This window comes from Hyla sarda, chromosome 2 (genome assembly GCF_029499605.1).
Source record: "Hyla sarda isolate aHylSar1 chromosome 2, aHylSar1.hap1, whole genome shotgun sequence".
NCBI lineage: Eukaryota > Metazoa > Chordata > Amphibia > Anura > Hylidae > Hyla > Hyla sarda.
The window spans coordinates 176,641,784-176,657,064 of NC_079190.1; the positions used below are offsets into that span (position 1 = coordinate 176,641,784).

Sequence of the window (15,281 nt, forward strand, 5' to 3'; positions counted from 1 at the left end):
ATCCAGGAATAGAAAAAATAGAGCTAATTTCTTTCAAAAACCGCTCTCTGTCTGTCTCCAGGTTTGGTGTGGTTCTGCAACTCAGTTAGATTGAAGTGAAAGGAGCCAAGTTGTAATAACACACACAACTTCGGGACAGACATGGAGCTGTTTTTGAAAGAAATTAGCTATTCCTGGATAACCACTTTTAACATAAGTAACATATACTAATGAGGTACATGAGGTTATATACTAATATAGGCGGCACACAAGGTTATTAATTTTGTAGCCCAATGTGCTTTCCATTAGCAACCCTAAGTGCCTCACTTTAAAGGAGTTATCCAGGAAAAAACTTTATATATATATATATAAACTGGCTCCAGAAAGTAAAACAGATTTTTAAATTACTTCTATTAAAAAAATCTTCATCCTTTCAGTACTTCTGAGCTGCTGAAGTTGAGTTGTTCTTTTCTGTCTAAGTGCTCTCTGATGACACCTGTCTCAGGAGCTGTCCAGAGTAGAAGCAAATCCTCATAACAAACCTCTTCTACTCTGTGCAGTTCCCGAGACAAGCAGAGATGTCAGCAGAGAGCACTGTTGCCAGACAGAAAAGAACAACTCAACTTCAGCAGTTGATAATTATTGAAAGGATTAAGATTTTTTAATATAAGTAATTTACAAATCTTTTTAACTTTCTGGAGCCAGTTGATATATATATATATATATATATATATATATATATATATATATATAAGAGTTTTCCCTGGAATACCCTTTAATATTCCATGTGCCTAACTGTACTAACCCTATGCACCTGAAGTTACAATGGCATGCGTCTCTTATTAGTAACACCTTTGTTTCAGATGGAATATTCAATGGAATATTGCCCAGTAAGCACTGCTTCATTCATAGCTGCAAATACTGAAGATTGATCCTGAGTCATCAAGAAGCCAGCTTGCTCCTGTGGTGAGTTTACAGTACATTCTCCCTTGCTGCTGTTGTTTGCTTTCCTGCCTGACTTGAACAGAGCTTGTGAATAATGTCACTAGCACAGTATTAGGTGCAAAAGAAAGCAATAACATTAAATCTGTAAGTAAAAAAGAGTGGATCCTCCCCCATGACCAGTCACATCTAAAAAGACTTTTATACCCTAATTTAACATAATTTGAGTTTATATTTATATGGAGGGGTTGTCCAAGAGTTGATCACAGCATCTAAAGGGTTAATGATAGCAGTAGCAGGATCACCGATACCCGTCATTAACAGTGAGGTGTTGGCTACTGTTAGTAGCTGTCCCCCACTGCCTATGAAGCAATCACAGCTCCTGTCCTCGCTTCATAGTCATTTAATGCAACGGAGCGTTTTTCGCCGTGGTGCATTAAGTCCCAGACGACAAGGGACTACATGTTGTCTAGACGTTAAGCAAAACATTAACCCCTTGCCACATATGGATGTTTCTAAACATCCATACGTGGCTCCCGAGGTATGACGCACGCTCAGCATGCATCATACCTGGTGGGTCCCGGTTGCGGACCCACGGTTAATGCTGGACATCGCCGATCGGGCTGATGTCCGGCATTAACTCTTTAGATCAAAGTTGATCGCCACGTCTAAAGTGAAAGTAAAAGCTTCCCGGCAGCTCAGTTGGGCTGATTGGGACCATCGCGGTAAAATCGGAGGGTGCCTTACCTGCCTCCTGCATGTACGATCGGTAATTGATTGCTCCAAGCCTGAAATCCAGGCTTGAGCAATCAATCGCCGATAATACTGGTGCAATGCAATGGCAGTGATCAGTGTCAATGTACTGCATTTTATACTCCCCTATGGGAGCTATACCATTGCAAAAAAAAAATGGGAAAAAAAAAGTTTGAATCACCCCCCTTTTTCCCATAAAAAACATTGTAAATAAAAATTATATTTACATATGAGGTATCGCCGCGTGCAAAAATGTCCAAACTATAAAAATATAATGTTAATTAAACCGCACGTCAATGGCGTACGCACAAAAAAATTCCAAAGTCCAAAATTGTGTATTTTTGGTCACTTTTTATACCATAAAAAAAAACGATCAAAAAGTCAGATCAAAACAAAAATGGTACCAATAAAAACTTCAGATCACAGCGCAAAAAATGAGTTCTCATACCGGCCTGTACATGGAAAAATGAAAAAGTTATAGGGGTCAGAAGAGGACAATTTTAAACGTATACATTTTCCTGCATGCAGTTCTGATTTTTTTCAGAAGTAATACAAAATCAAAGTAGGGTATCATTTTAATCGATAAGGTGTAATTTTTACTGAAAAATGTACTGTGTAGAAACGGTAGCCCCCAAAATTACAAAATGGTGTTTTTTCTTCCATTTTGTCGCACAATTATTTTTTTTCCCATTACGCCATATATTTTTGGGTAAAATGACTGATGTCATTACAAAGTAGAATTGGTGGCACAAAAAATAAGTCATCATATGGATTTTTAGGTGCAAAATTTAAAAGGTTATGATTTTTAATAGAGGGAACGGGTTAAGAATACATTGGAGATTTATACCAACATTTTTCCATGTGTCTGATATTTATAATAGAGAAAAGTTTTACTGTTTCTGGCTTTTCATTGTTTAGAAAGCCTTCAAAGGCCATTTTGTACACATCATCAACAGAATTTCGTAATAACAATAGCAATGCATTGAACTGAACAAAAAAAATCAAATGATTTCTAATAGAATTCATCTAGAAGGACTAGTCAAAAAAGTTTTTAAAAATCCCTCCATAATAATACTGAAAATAACCTAATTTTCCTATTTTTCAAATTAAAACAATGTAAGTAAAAACCAATAAACATATTTGGTATCATTGCATGAAAAAATGTGAGAACCAATAACCCCTTAAGGACATGCGGCATAAATGTACGCCATTTCAGCATGTAACTGCGTGCACAGCCCCATTACACCTCAACGATAATGGTGGAAATAAGCAATCTCGCTGATGTCAGCTATTAACCCTATAGCTGCTGTGCTCATTGCCCATCTATAGTGAAGCCGGAGATTCCGGTAGTCTTATCACGTTCCTGCTCTGCAGTCATGGGAGTCTGATAAGCACAAATGACTGCCAGAGGTCTCTTTCCTCCCTCCAGCATGAAGGATCGTCAAGCTTCTTGTGCAGTCTGAAGAGCCAGGCTATACAAGATGATTGCAGATAGTCCTGATCAATACTCTGATATTACATACTACTGAACAGGACATAGCAATCTTATGACTGCTATTAAAATTCCCTTTGGGAACTTAAAATCTGTAAAATAAATTTAAAAAAAACTGTTTTAAAAAAAACATAAATTATCCCTCTTTTTCATAAATAAAAAATGCAATAAAAATAAAAAAAACACTACAAATCTGGTATCACGTGTATAAATGTCTGATCTATTGAAACATGTTGTTTATTATCCCCCACAGTGAAGGGCATTAGCATTAAAAAAAAAAAATCCTAAACATCAGAATTGCTCATCAAAACAAAATGGTAACAAAAAATTACAGGTCATGGCGCAAAAACTGTGAAAGTTATAGAGGGTGAGAATAGGGCAATTTTAAACATTGTTTTTTGTTAAAAATGTTTTAAGTTATTAGCAGTGCAATAATAGAAAAGTGTGTAAACATGGGTATCATTGTAATCGTATTAACCCTCAGAATGAACAAAACATGTCAGTTTTACCATTAATTGAGTGTCATTGTAATCATACCAACCTGAGAAATAAAGATAACATTAGAATTTTATCACACAGTGAACGGCATAAAAAGCGACCACCAGCCCCCCTTTGACTATGTAGATAAAAAAAATTACGTTTTTGTGGCTCTTATTGGTAGCCATGGCAACCAGGGACCTCCAAACTGCCCCTGGTTACCTGGCTACGGAAGCCTGATCTGCTTCCTGATCTGATTTTCTCTATAATTTAGAAAATTGCTGCCAAACTTCTAAGTCCCGTAATGTCCTAAAAAACGTAACACAACATGATGCCAACATAAAGTCGACATATTGTTAACGAAAATTAATAACTGATTTATGTTGTATGACTATGTTTCTTAAAAGTAGAGAATCTGGAATTTGGAAAAATGCTAAAAAAATTTTTTCACGAAATTTTGGAGTCTTTGACACAAAAATGCTGAATTGATTGACCAAAATTTACCACTAACATTAAGTACAATTTGTCATGAAAAAACAATCTCAGAATCACTGTGACAAGTTAAAGTGTCCTGAAGTTATAACAAAATGAAATGGGACAGATTAGATTTGAAAAATGGTCCTTGATCATTAAAGGGATACTCAACTGCTCAACGTTTGGAACGAACTGTTCCGAATGCTGGAGCCGGTGGCGGGAGCTCGTGATGTCAAAGCCCCACCCCCTCTTGACTTCACACCCGTCCCCTCAATGCAAGTCTATGGGAGGGGGCGTGGAACAGTTTGTTCCGAACACTGAGCAGCGGAGTACCCCTTCAAGGCCAAAATTGGCCTGGTCCTGAAAGGGTTAAGGCATTAACAGAAAACACAACTAAAACAATTTTACATATAATATATAATATTATATTATATATAATTTTTATATAACTCTAACCATTGAATACATTCATTAGATAGTACTGTGCACATTAATATTTTGCTGTGATTTAAAGGAGCACTCTGGGATCTATTTATTTATTTATCTATATAGTGCAGCATAGGCTGAGAAAAATTTAAAGGTTCTATGATGTCATAGATGTCATATTGTAATTCACAGAAAGTCAGCTGGCAGCTTTCTAAGACACATAAAACCATGTAATTTTTTGGTGGTCTGAATATTGGCCACATGACCCACCTGCGGTAATGAAACATTGATGCAGCTGTGCTTCGATATCATTGTTCATGGCGCAGTTGGAAAACTTATGGTGAGTGTGCATTATGTAGGGGGGGGGGGGGGGGGGGCGGAGTGTTTCTTTAAAGAAAATGATACATTGTTTTGTTAAGTCCACTTGTTATAGGATTCTGTTTCATGCTGTAATGATGTTTACATGTTTGTCATCTCATGTGACTAAAGTTCCCAGGATTGTTTCCATGTATCTAGAACTGGTAAAGCAGAACTGTCCCACTTCATCTCTCACCTGAGTCTTGTCATCCCTGCCATATTTAAGTCATCACTGGACAATAGTTGTCCCATAAGCAGAAGAAGCTGGGCATTCAGGCAGAACAGACTATGTAAATGGAATGGAGGGGGAAAGCAATGGAAAACACTCGTTTCTATTGTCCTGGGAATTTCAAAGCAAAGGCCAGCTGCAAGATACGGATGTCTAGGACCTCAGCCGACCTCACAAATGTCACAGTGACACAACATGGCTTGTCAAAAACTTTACTATCACGATTCATTTCTACGCCCTTCAAAAGTATCCACCAAGAGATTTTTCATGGCATGCCATGGTGTTTAAGGAGGCTGCACCATCATCAATGGCTTTAAATGCTTTTAAATAAACTTCAGATGGAAGCGTTTTTAAAATAGGATATAACAAAGAGAGCTATTTTTGGGGCTATTAGAAGTGAAAATTCAGCCATGATACATAGAATTTAATTTAGAGGTTTCCATCAGAAATACCAGACACCTTGGCAAATGATTATTTTAACATTTTTATTGTATTTGAAAGGCCATGGACTTTGATACTTCTGGAACCATAAATAACAATATCTGATCATGATATCATACACATTCACAAAAATATTGCAATGAAATATCACAGAAATACAAGTGGTATTTGAGCAGCTACACTCTCCTCTAACATGCCTTTATAGTTAAGGCTGTAATAAAACACATTAATAGAAACATTTTCTCAAGTAAATGCAGAAACTTTTATTTTTCAGTATACCAGCTTTATTTATTGTTATATTCCATATTGGTTATTAAATTTCAGGAAGTCTTCTCTTAACAAAAATTGAGATGTTATCATTATAACCAAAGCAATTCACCGGTCTGCATCAAATTGTATTTATGTTGCTGTTATTACTACGTTGTTACAGTTGCTATTGTTGAAAGAAAGTTCTTAATTGTCAATCCACAACAATGTTACAACTCATTGAATTTTATAGTTATTAGGTTTTAGTACATTACCATAATGTTCCTATTTTAAGGAAAATTAGACTAAGCCATATTGTGGTCAAACTGTGGAGACTCATTGCAACTTACATTTTTTTTCCATATACAGGGCCATAAATGCAGTGCTACTGTCATGTATGGACAGGGAATCAGTGAAGTCCTGCACTCACCTGCAGCCCCTGTCCCTGCCTATTGCATATAAGCCCGAAGTGACAGATCCACAACCCATGAAGACGGTCCCTTCCTAAGGGAAGTGCTGGGACGTAAAGTCAAAATAACAAACTACAAAAACACAGTAAAGTGTCATAAGGGGATACAGTCAGGGATAGCAAAGGTATACAAACACACAAATTAATACAGAGGGAAACAAACAAACAGACAAATCAGGGTGAACAAGGTCAGAACCGAGAGGACTAGAGAGATGCCGAATCAATAAGCAAAGGGTTAACCTTTAAGAAAACACAATTAAGGAAAAACAGCCAAAGTCAGAATGCCAGAATCCAAGATACAATTCAGAAAATGCTACCTTCAGAATTAACTTCTTTTGCATGCAACATATATTAGCACACTGCAGGTTTAAATAAGCAGCTGACCAGGTGTGGTCACACAAGGTACGTAATAGGCCAGAAAAGCAGAACCACAGATAGGGCAAGGTGCAACCATGCAACATGAGCTAAGCCAGAAACTAGAAAAGTTTAACCCTTTGGACAAAACTGGAATTACAGTTACTATTGTAGAAATAACCAACTTGTGTTTTTCATCAGAATGATCATAGTAGTACTGTAGTTGTAGTAAATTTGTAATCTGGAATATTCATTTGTTCCACTTCAACAGATATATTACTTGTAGGTTCATAAGAAGTGTTATGAATTTGTGCTTTGAAGAGGAAAACTAAATTTTAATAAAACTTCTAAGTAGATAAAAACAAAAGAAGACACATCTTTACTTTACTTCGAAAACATTTTGGCCTAAAGTGGAAGTCCAGTGTAGCTTTAGCAAAGTTGGCGTGGAGGGACACTTCAAACGCTGGGCGTTACAGTTGCTGAGGAACTCACCAAGTGAATTCTGTGCACGAGCCCTTTTGTAATTATTAGGACTCGGAACATGGTTGAGTGTTGGTACAGTTGTCTCAGCAGCTTCTCTCCAGGTCATACTTTGCAAAATGGGTGGAAGAGCAACACTTGCACTTTAATATGATAATTGAAAAGAAGAAGTGCACACAATCTCATAAAATGAGAGTTAAAGGGGGTACTCCGCCCCTAGACATCTTATCCCCCTATCCAACATAGACATGAATGGAGAGGGCATGGTGTGACGTCACAAGGGGGCATGAAGTCACAACCACGGCCGCCCGAACCAAGTGTTCTGAACATAATGTTCAGAATGCCGGGGTGCCCACACGGAGATCGTGGGGGTCCCAGTGGCTGGATATCCACGATCAGACATCCTATCCCCTATCCTTTCAATAGTGGATAAGATGTCTAGGGGCGGAGTACCCCTTTAAATCTTTTTTATTTTTGCCAGTGAAAAAAGTAGTTCAACATAGAAGACTGGGCAACATGGAAACTTCTTAATTCCCATGTGGTATAAAAATCACAACATGGCTAAGCGGAGGAGATGAGACAAGAACGCAAAGGAGCACACATGGATGGTGCTACTTCCTTGGTATTAAGGAAATCAGTTTATGGAGCAATAGGTTTTCTAATCTATTTTATGTGTTGAAAACATTATACTTCACTGGCAGACCACCTTCTACATCAGGTAATACACAGATTATATACATTTGTATGATATAAAAATTTTACAAAAACATCTATGCTTTTGACGTGTAACTTTTTCCATATTCAATTTATATTCATAACATTCTTTATGGTTTGGCAGCACTGTCTTACAATAAATCCTATGGAAGTTGATGACATGTTATTGGCAGAGGCATAGCTACAGGTTTTAGAAAAGAAGCAGTTGCAGGTGGACCAAAGGGACCAGAGGTTCCTCTATTACATTAGAATACATTAGTATTATAAACAGCAGATGGTAGATGGGTAACAGTGCTAAAAATTTTGCAATGGATCCCAGGAATATTTAGTTAAATATCTGTATAGAATTTTTTTTTTTTAAATGTAGTTACTTTATAATGGAATTATTAATCTCTATACAAATATTCCCTTTAACCTGTAATGCTTTAAAAAAGGGAAACTTTTTAAGCAAAATTTGTATTTTTAAAATTGCCCTACTCTGACCCCTTATAACTTTCACCTTTTTTCTGTATATGGGGCTGTATGATGGCTAATTTTTTGTGCTGTGATCTTTAGCTTTTATGGGTACCAAGTTTGCAAATATGTCACTTTGTGATCACTTTTATAACATTTTTTCTGGGATGTGATGTGACTAAAAGCAGCAGTTTTGGACTTTTTTTTATTTTTTATGTTTATACTATTCACTGTACAGGACTGATAGCATTTCATTCTAATTTATTCACGTGGTGATACCAAATGTGTTGATTTAGTTTTTATTGGGGGAGGGGCTTATTCACTTTTATTAAAACTTATTTTTACTTTTTTTACTTTTTCGGTCCCCACAGGTGATTATTTATTGCAATCTTTTCATTGCAAACACTGAACAGTGCTATGCATAGGCAAAGCACTGATCAGTATTATCTGCGATCTTTTTCCTTGGTCTGCGCTCCAGGGCACAGCAACGTACATGTATTTCGTGTGTCGTTGTTACGCCTAGCGCTCCGGGTCCCCGCTCCTCCCCGGAGCGCGTACGGCGCCTCTCTCTCCGCAGCGCCCCGGTCGGTCCCGCTGACCGGGAGCGCTGCACTGTCATGGCCGTCGGGGATGCGATTCGCACAGCGGGACGCGCCCGCTCGCGAATCGCATCCCAGGTCACTTACCCGTTCCCGTCCCCTGCTGTCATGTGCTGGCGCGCGCGGCTCCGCTCTCTAGGGCGCGCGCGCGCCAGCTCCCTGAGACTTAAAGGGCCAGTGCACCAATGATTGGTGCCTGGCCCAATTAGCTTAATTGGCTTCCACCTGGTCCCTGACTATATCTGACCTCCTCCCATGCACTCCCTTGCCGGATCTTGTTGCCTTGTGCCAGTGAAAGCGTTTTTGTGTGTCCAAAGCCAGTGTACCAGAACTTCTGCTATCCACCCTGACTACGAACCTTGCTGCCTGCCCCGACCTTCTGCTACGTCCGACCTTGCTTCTGTCTACTCCCTTGTACCGCGCCTATCTTCAGCAGCCAGAGAGGTTGAGCCGTTGCTAGTGGATACGACCTGGTCACTACCGCCGCAGCAAGACCATCCCGCTTTGCGGCGGGCTCTGGTGAAAACCAGTAGTGACTTAGAACCGGTCCACTAGCACGGTCCACGCCAATCCCTCTCTGGCACAGAGGATCCACCTCCTGCCAGCCGGCATCGTGACAGTAGATCCGGCCATGGATCCCGCTGAGGTTCCCCTGCCTTATATCTCTGATCTCACCACGGTGGTCGCCCAGCAATCCCGACAGATCGCCCATCTAACCCACCAGCTGTCGGAAGTGTCCACCATTGTGCACCAACTTCAGTCGCAACTTCAGCAGCAACCATCTCCTCCGCCAGCTCCTGCACCCCTTCCGCAGCGAGTGGCCACTCCTAGCCTCCGCCTGTCCTTGCTGGACAAATTTAATGGGGACTCTAAGTTTTGCCGTGACCCTGTGGTTCCTCCTCTATCCGGTCTCCCTAAGGTCGTTATGGACTCTGCCCGCCTTAAGAAGTGCCTCTCCCCCCCTCCCAGTCCAGTCAGGCAAGCCTCGATGCCTCCTCGTGGCCCTCGTCCTGGTGTCACACTGCCCCGTGCCAGGCCTCGCCCTCTGCCCTCCCTCCCCATTCCCACTCCTGCTGTACTGCCTGCCGTTGAGGAATCCCTCCATCCTTTCCCGGTGTCCTCATCCCAGGGGGGGCAGTTACCGGACAAAGAGAAGGGGAGACCTAAGGGGGGGGGTACTGTTACGCCTAGCGCTCCGGGTCCCCGCTCCTCCCCGGAGCGCGTACGGTGCCTCTCTCTCCGCAGCGCCCCGGTCGGTCCCGCTGACCGGGAGCGCTGCACTGTCATGGCCGTCGGGGATGCGATTCGCACAGCGGGACGCGCCCGCTCGCGAATCTCATCCCAGGTCACTTACCCGTTCCCGTCCCCTGCTGTCATGTGCTGGCGCGCGCGGCTCCGCTCTCTAGGGCGCGCGCGCGCCAGCTCCCTGAGACTTAAAGGGCCAGTGCACCAATGATTGGTGCCTGGCCCAATTAGCTTAATTGGCTTCCACCTGGTCCCTGACTATATCTGACCTCCTCCCATGCACTCCCTTGCCGGATCTTGTTGCCTTGTGCCAGTGAAAGCGTTTTTGTGTGTCCAAAGCCAGTGTACCAGAACTTCTGCTATCCACCCTGACTACGAACCTTGCTGCCTGCCCCGACCTTCTGCTACGTCCGACCTTGCTTCTGTCTACTCCCTTGTACCACGCCTATCTTCAGCAGCCAGAGAGGTTGAGCCGTTGCTAGTGGATACGACCTGGTCACTACCGCCGCAGCAAGACCATCCCGCTTTGCGGCGGGCTCTGGTGAAAACCAGTAGTGACTTAGAACCGGTCCACTAGCACGGTCCACGCCAATCCCTCTCTGGCACAGAGGATCCACCTCCTGCCAGCCGGCATCGTGACAGTCGTCTTGTGATTAAAGAAACTTGCTCCAGGTGCATAAGCTTAAAAAGGATTTTGTAACATACATTTTTATAAGGAGAAGCAGAATTTAATGTACACTTGAATGCCTGAAATGATTTTCATTTTTATCCCTGAAGGAGTCTCTTTTCCTTTTCATGTCTATTGAAATTGACTGTCACATGACAATTAGTTGTAGAAACAATAAATAACTCATTTATTCTTAATTCGATAACAAAAAAATTTACGTGAACTATGAAACAGCATTTACACCATTCAGTCATAACATTAAAACCAGTGACAGATGAAATGAATAACATTGATTATCTGGTGACAATGGCGCCTGTCAAGGGGTGAGATAAACTAGACAGCAGGTGAACAGTCAGTCCCTAAAGTGGATGTGTTGGAAGCTGAGACAATTGGCAATTCCTAGGATCTGTGCAATTTTGACAACTGAGTCTGTTATAAATTGGCAGTTGTATATTTAGTATTCTTGTTATACAATAATTAATATGTTCCAAAAATGACCCAACCAAGACAGGTGAAGTGGCAAAAGCACCAGGGCTATACTTTCTAATTTGTATAGTTTCTGTCATGTTTTACTACTTTTTAGAACTTTTTTTATTTTTAAATTGCCATTTTCTGATCCCTAGAACTTTTTTTTATTATTTTTCTGTGTACTGTTCTGTATACTGTATATAATGGCTCATTTTTGTGCCCTGATCTGTAGTTTTTATTGTTATTCTGATCGCTTATTACTCCATTTTTTCTTGGATGTGTTATGATCAAGAAACGCTATTCTGGGGTTTAATATTTACCATGTGAGATAAATAATGTAATATTGTAATACATTCAAACAATTCCACATGCACCGATACCAAATATGTTTATTTTTATTTTATTTACTTATTTTTTATATGAAAAATGGGAAAAGGGGGGGGGGTGATTTAAACTTTAAGTATGGAATGGGTTAATGTTAAAATATGTGCAAAATCTTTATTTCAGTATAAATCTTTATAAACCAACTATTATAAACCGTTTTTTTTACACTTTTTAGTTATTTGATTCCTCATACAGATCATTGCAGTTCAACGGAACTTTACTAATCTATATAATCTGCATTCTATTGCTGGAGTCTGCTTCAGACAGAAGAGCCACAGAAGGCAGCCATGGAAGGCAAGGTAAGCCCTCCGGCTGCAAGAGCAGTCGATTGTGGAGGCTCTGGCTCCTACCATTTCTCTTGATCATCTTTGAGATGTTTCTGCACCTTGATTGGAGTCACCTGTGGTAAATTCAGCTGACTGGGCATAATTTGGAAAGACACACCACTGTCTATATACGGTCTCAGAGCTGCATATCAGAGCAGAAACCAAGCCATAAGGTAGAAAGAACTGCCTGGAGAGCTCAAAGATATGAGGAGCTGCTGCACTGAAAGGTCCATAATTCATAAATGGAAGGCATTTGGAACAACCAGGACTTTTCCTACAGTTGGGCAACTCTCTAAGCTAAGAAATCAGGGGCGAAAGGCCTTGATAAAAGAAGTGACCAAAACCCAATGGCCACTCTTGCCAAGCTTCAAAGATCCTGTGTGCAGATGGGAGAAAGTTCTAGAACGTCACTGCACTACCCATCAGTCTAGACTTTATGGCAAGGCAATATTTTAGTATTTCATTTAATTAGCAAAGATTTCTGACATTCTGGGGGAGATTTATCAAAACCTGAACAGAGGAAAAGTTGCTGAGTTGCCCATAGCAGATCGCTTCTTTCATTTTTCAGAGGCAATCTGGTTGGCTGCTATGGGCAACTCCCCCTCTGTCGTGACATTTAAACCTGAATGCTTTTAGTTTTAAAGGGGTATTCCAGGAAAAAACATTTTATCCCCTATCCAAAGGATAGGGGATAAGATGTCTGATCACGGGGGCCCGCTGCTCGGACCCCCCGCAATCTCCCTGCAGCACCCGCATTCTATGCAGGATCTGCGTCTCCAGTTTTGGAAACCTCCGGGTTTCCGGGACTGGGGACGTGACGTCACGCCACGCCCCTTCCATTCATGTCTATGGGAGGGGGCGTGCTGGCCCGGAGTTTTCTGAAACCGGAGACGCAGCTCCCGCATGGAATGTGGGTGCTGCAGGAGAGATTGTGGGGGGTCCCAGCAGCGGGCCCCCCGTGATCAGACATCTTATCCCATATCCTTTGGAAAAAATGTTTTTGCCCGGAATACCCCTTTAACACAAGGCCAGCCCACAACAAAACAAAATGTTAAAAAAGTGAGTCTGGATATATTTCGAAATGTATTGCATGTTTATTAATTACTATGCTAAATAATAGAGGTAGTTTATGGAACAAACAAACTCCCAGAATTGAAATGCTATAAGTAGATAACTAAATAAAAAAAAATCACTTTCAGCATAACACTGTTCTGATGTAGAATAGTGTAAAACAAAGATCAATATTGTTAAAGGACTATAGTTGCATAGCTCTCCTCCTCCCCTTATAATAGATACTGTAGAATATGTAGTACAAATGTCTTTGTTTTAGTTGCCTGTAAGGTTTAACTTTTATGCTTAAACCTATGTAAGTGTCCACCTAGCACTACTGAAATGCATGGAAACAGTGTAAAGGGCAATAAGTCACCATGCCCCATACTGTCCTGCAAATCCTGCCAACACAATAGGGGTCTATTTTGATCCATCCTATGAGGCCCAACAATGTCCACAACAGTTCATGCAGTGTTGGAGAGAAAGAAAATGTTGATATATACTAGATGATTACATATATGTAAACAGTCTGAAAATTAAGATATACATTTACATAAGGTATAAAATTGTCATTTCCATGAATGTTATGATATTTGTATTTTCAATTGCAAACCTAAGGGAATTCTTGCTGGTGGAAATACATAGTAAATTCTTAGGTGGGTGTCAGTATTTACCGCCACCCTCCTGAGCTAAACTCATATGTTCTCTGCTGTAGGTAGTGATAAACTGGACATAAACTGGACATATTGGATTTTCTCTTAAGAATGAACCTTGGAAATGCCAAAGAAATAATTCTGATTTCTGGGAAATCTATGGCAAGATTTATAATATTATTTATTACAGAAATAGTCACTGAATCCATGTGATTTCTTAAGTATATTAGAATTATTAAATTATATTGGGAAGACTACATTGAATGAGAGGGATATTCTAGTATACAAAACCTGAGATAAATGTGGTAGAAAGTAAAAATCTTTGGTATATAGTCATTAAACCTATATACTTTAATAAAATGTTCAATTGAAAACGAATATGTGAGTTTTAGAAATGTGGGAGCACATTATCATATGCATAAGGGTGTGGAGAATGTAGAATGAGTGTTGTATTGCTGCTGTGTGTATTGTCCCTGCAGCCTTCTTTAAAGTTTCTTGTCTGAAGATGGAATACCCTCCAATGCAGCACAAGCAAAGCCTTTTTAATCACATTTATAACTATATAAATATAACTATGTTTTTTTAAATATTTTTTCCTTTCTTCCCTCCCTTTCTTTATTCTTTCCTTCCCCCCTTCCTTTCTTCCTTTTTTGTAAATAAATAACTTGCATTGCAACAAAGTCTCATGTCCTTTCTAGAAGTTATGGAGTATATTCAATGGTTTGATTGTTAAATTTAATTTGCATCCATTTGCAGCTTCGCATCCAAGTACAAGTTCATATTAGTATCTCATTGCGGCAGTAGTTTGTCCCATAAGAACGTACTCCGATCATTTATAACATGAACACCACTAGGATCTGTCAAGGAGTGGGTTACATAGGGCAGTAAGTGAACAGTCACATCTTGAAATTGATGATTGGAAGCAGGCAAAATGGACAATTAATTGTAAGGATCAAAGCCACTATGACAAAGGGCAGATTATGATAGCTCAATGGACTCAATGGTATATTCCAGGCAAAAATTTTTTTTATATATATCAACTGGCTCCGGAAAGTTAAACAAATTTGTAAATTACTTCTATTAAAAAATCTTAATCCTTCCAATAGTTATTAGCTTCTGAAGTTTTCTGTCTAACTGCTCAATGATGATGTCACGTCCCGGGAGCTGTGCATGATGGGAGAATATCCCCAGAGGAACTGCACAGCTCCCGGGACGTGAGTCATCAGAGAGCAGTTAGAAAGAAAACAACAACTCAACTTCAGAAGCTAATAAGTAATAACTATTGGAAGGATTAAGATTTTTTTAATAGAAGTAATTTACAAATCAGTTTAACTTTCCGGAGCCAGTTGATATATAAAAAAAGTTTTGGCCTGGAATACCCCTTTAACTCTCTTGACAGTTTTCAGATTCACCAGATTTATCAGTCAGTCTGAGACAGCTTGATGAATCTGGAGGATTTAAAGTCTGCCCGTCTAAGTTTGCACTGTTTGGTGAATTTGGTCCAATGTGTTTAGTATTCTCAGTCCCTTCTATCATCTATGTACCTATCGTTCTTCTGTATATTTTAGTCACAAGTAGTTTTTTTTTTTCTAAAGCCCCCATG

At 40.1% G+C, this 15,281-nt stretch overlaps 1 long non-coding RNA gene across 3 annotated transcripts in view; it reads left to right on the forward strand.

The window, feature by feature from the left end:
• Positions 1-14,652, forward strand: part of LOC130355534 (uncharacterized) — a 128,128-nt gene extending 113,476 nt beyond the window's left edge. For 2 of the 3 annotated variants that reach the window (XR_008888564.1, XR_008888566.1), the window contains exons 2-3: positions 843-945; positions 6,186-14,650. This is a non-coding gene — a long non-coding RNA (uncharacterized LOC130355534). Of the gene's footprint in view, positions 1-842; positions 946-5,059 lie in introns of all 3 variants that reach the window. The other variant, XR_008888565.1, reaches the window with a different exon arrangement.
• The last annotated feature ends 629 nt before the right edge of the window (positions 14,653-15,281 follow it).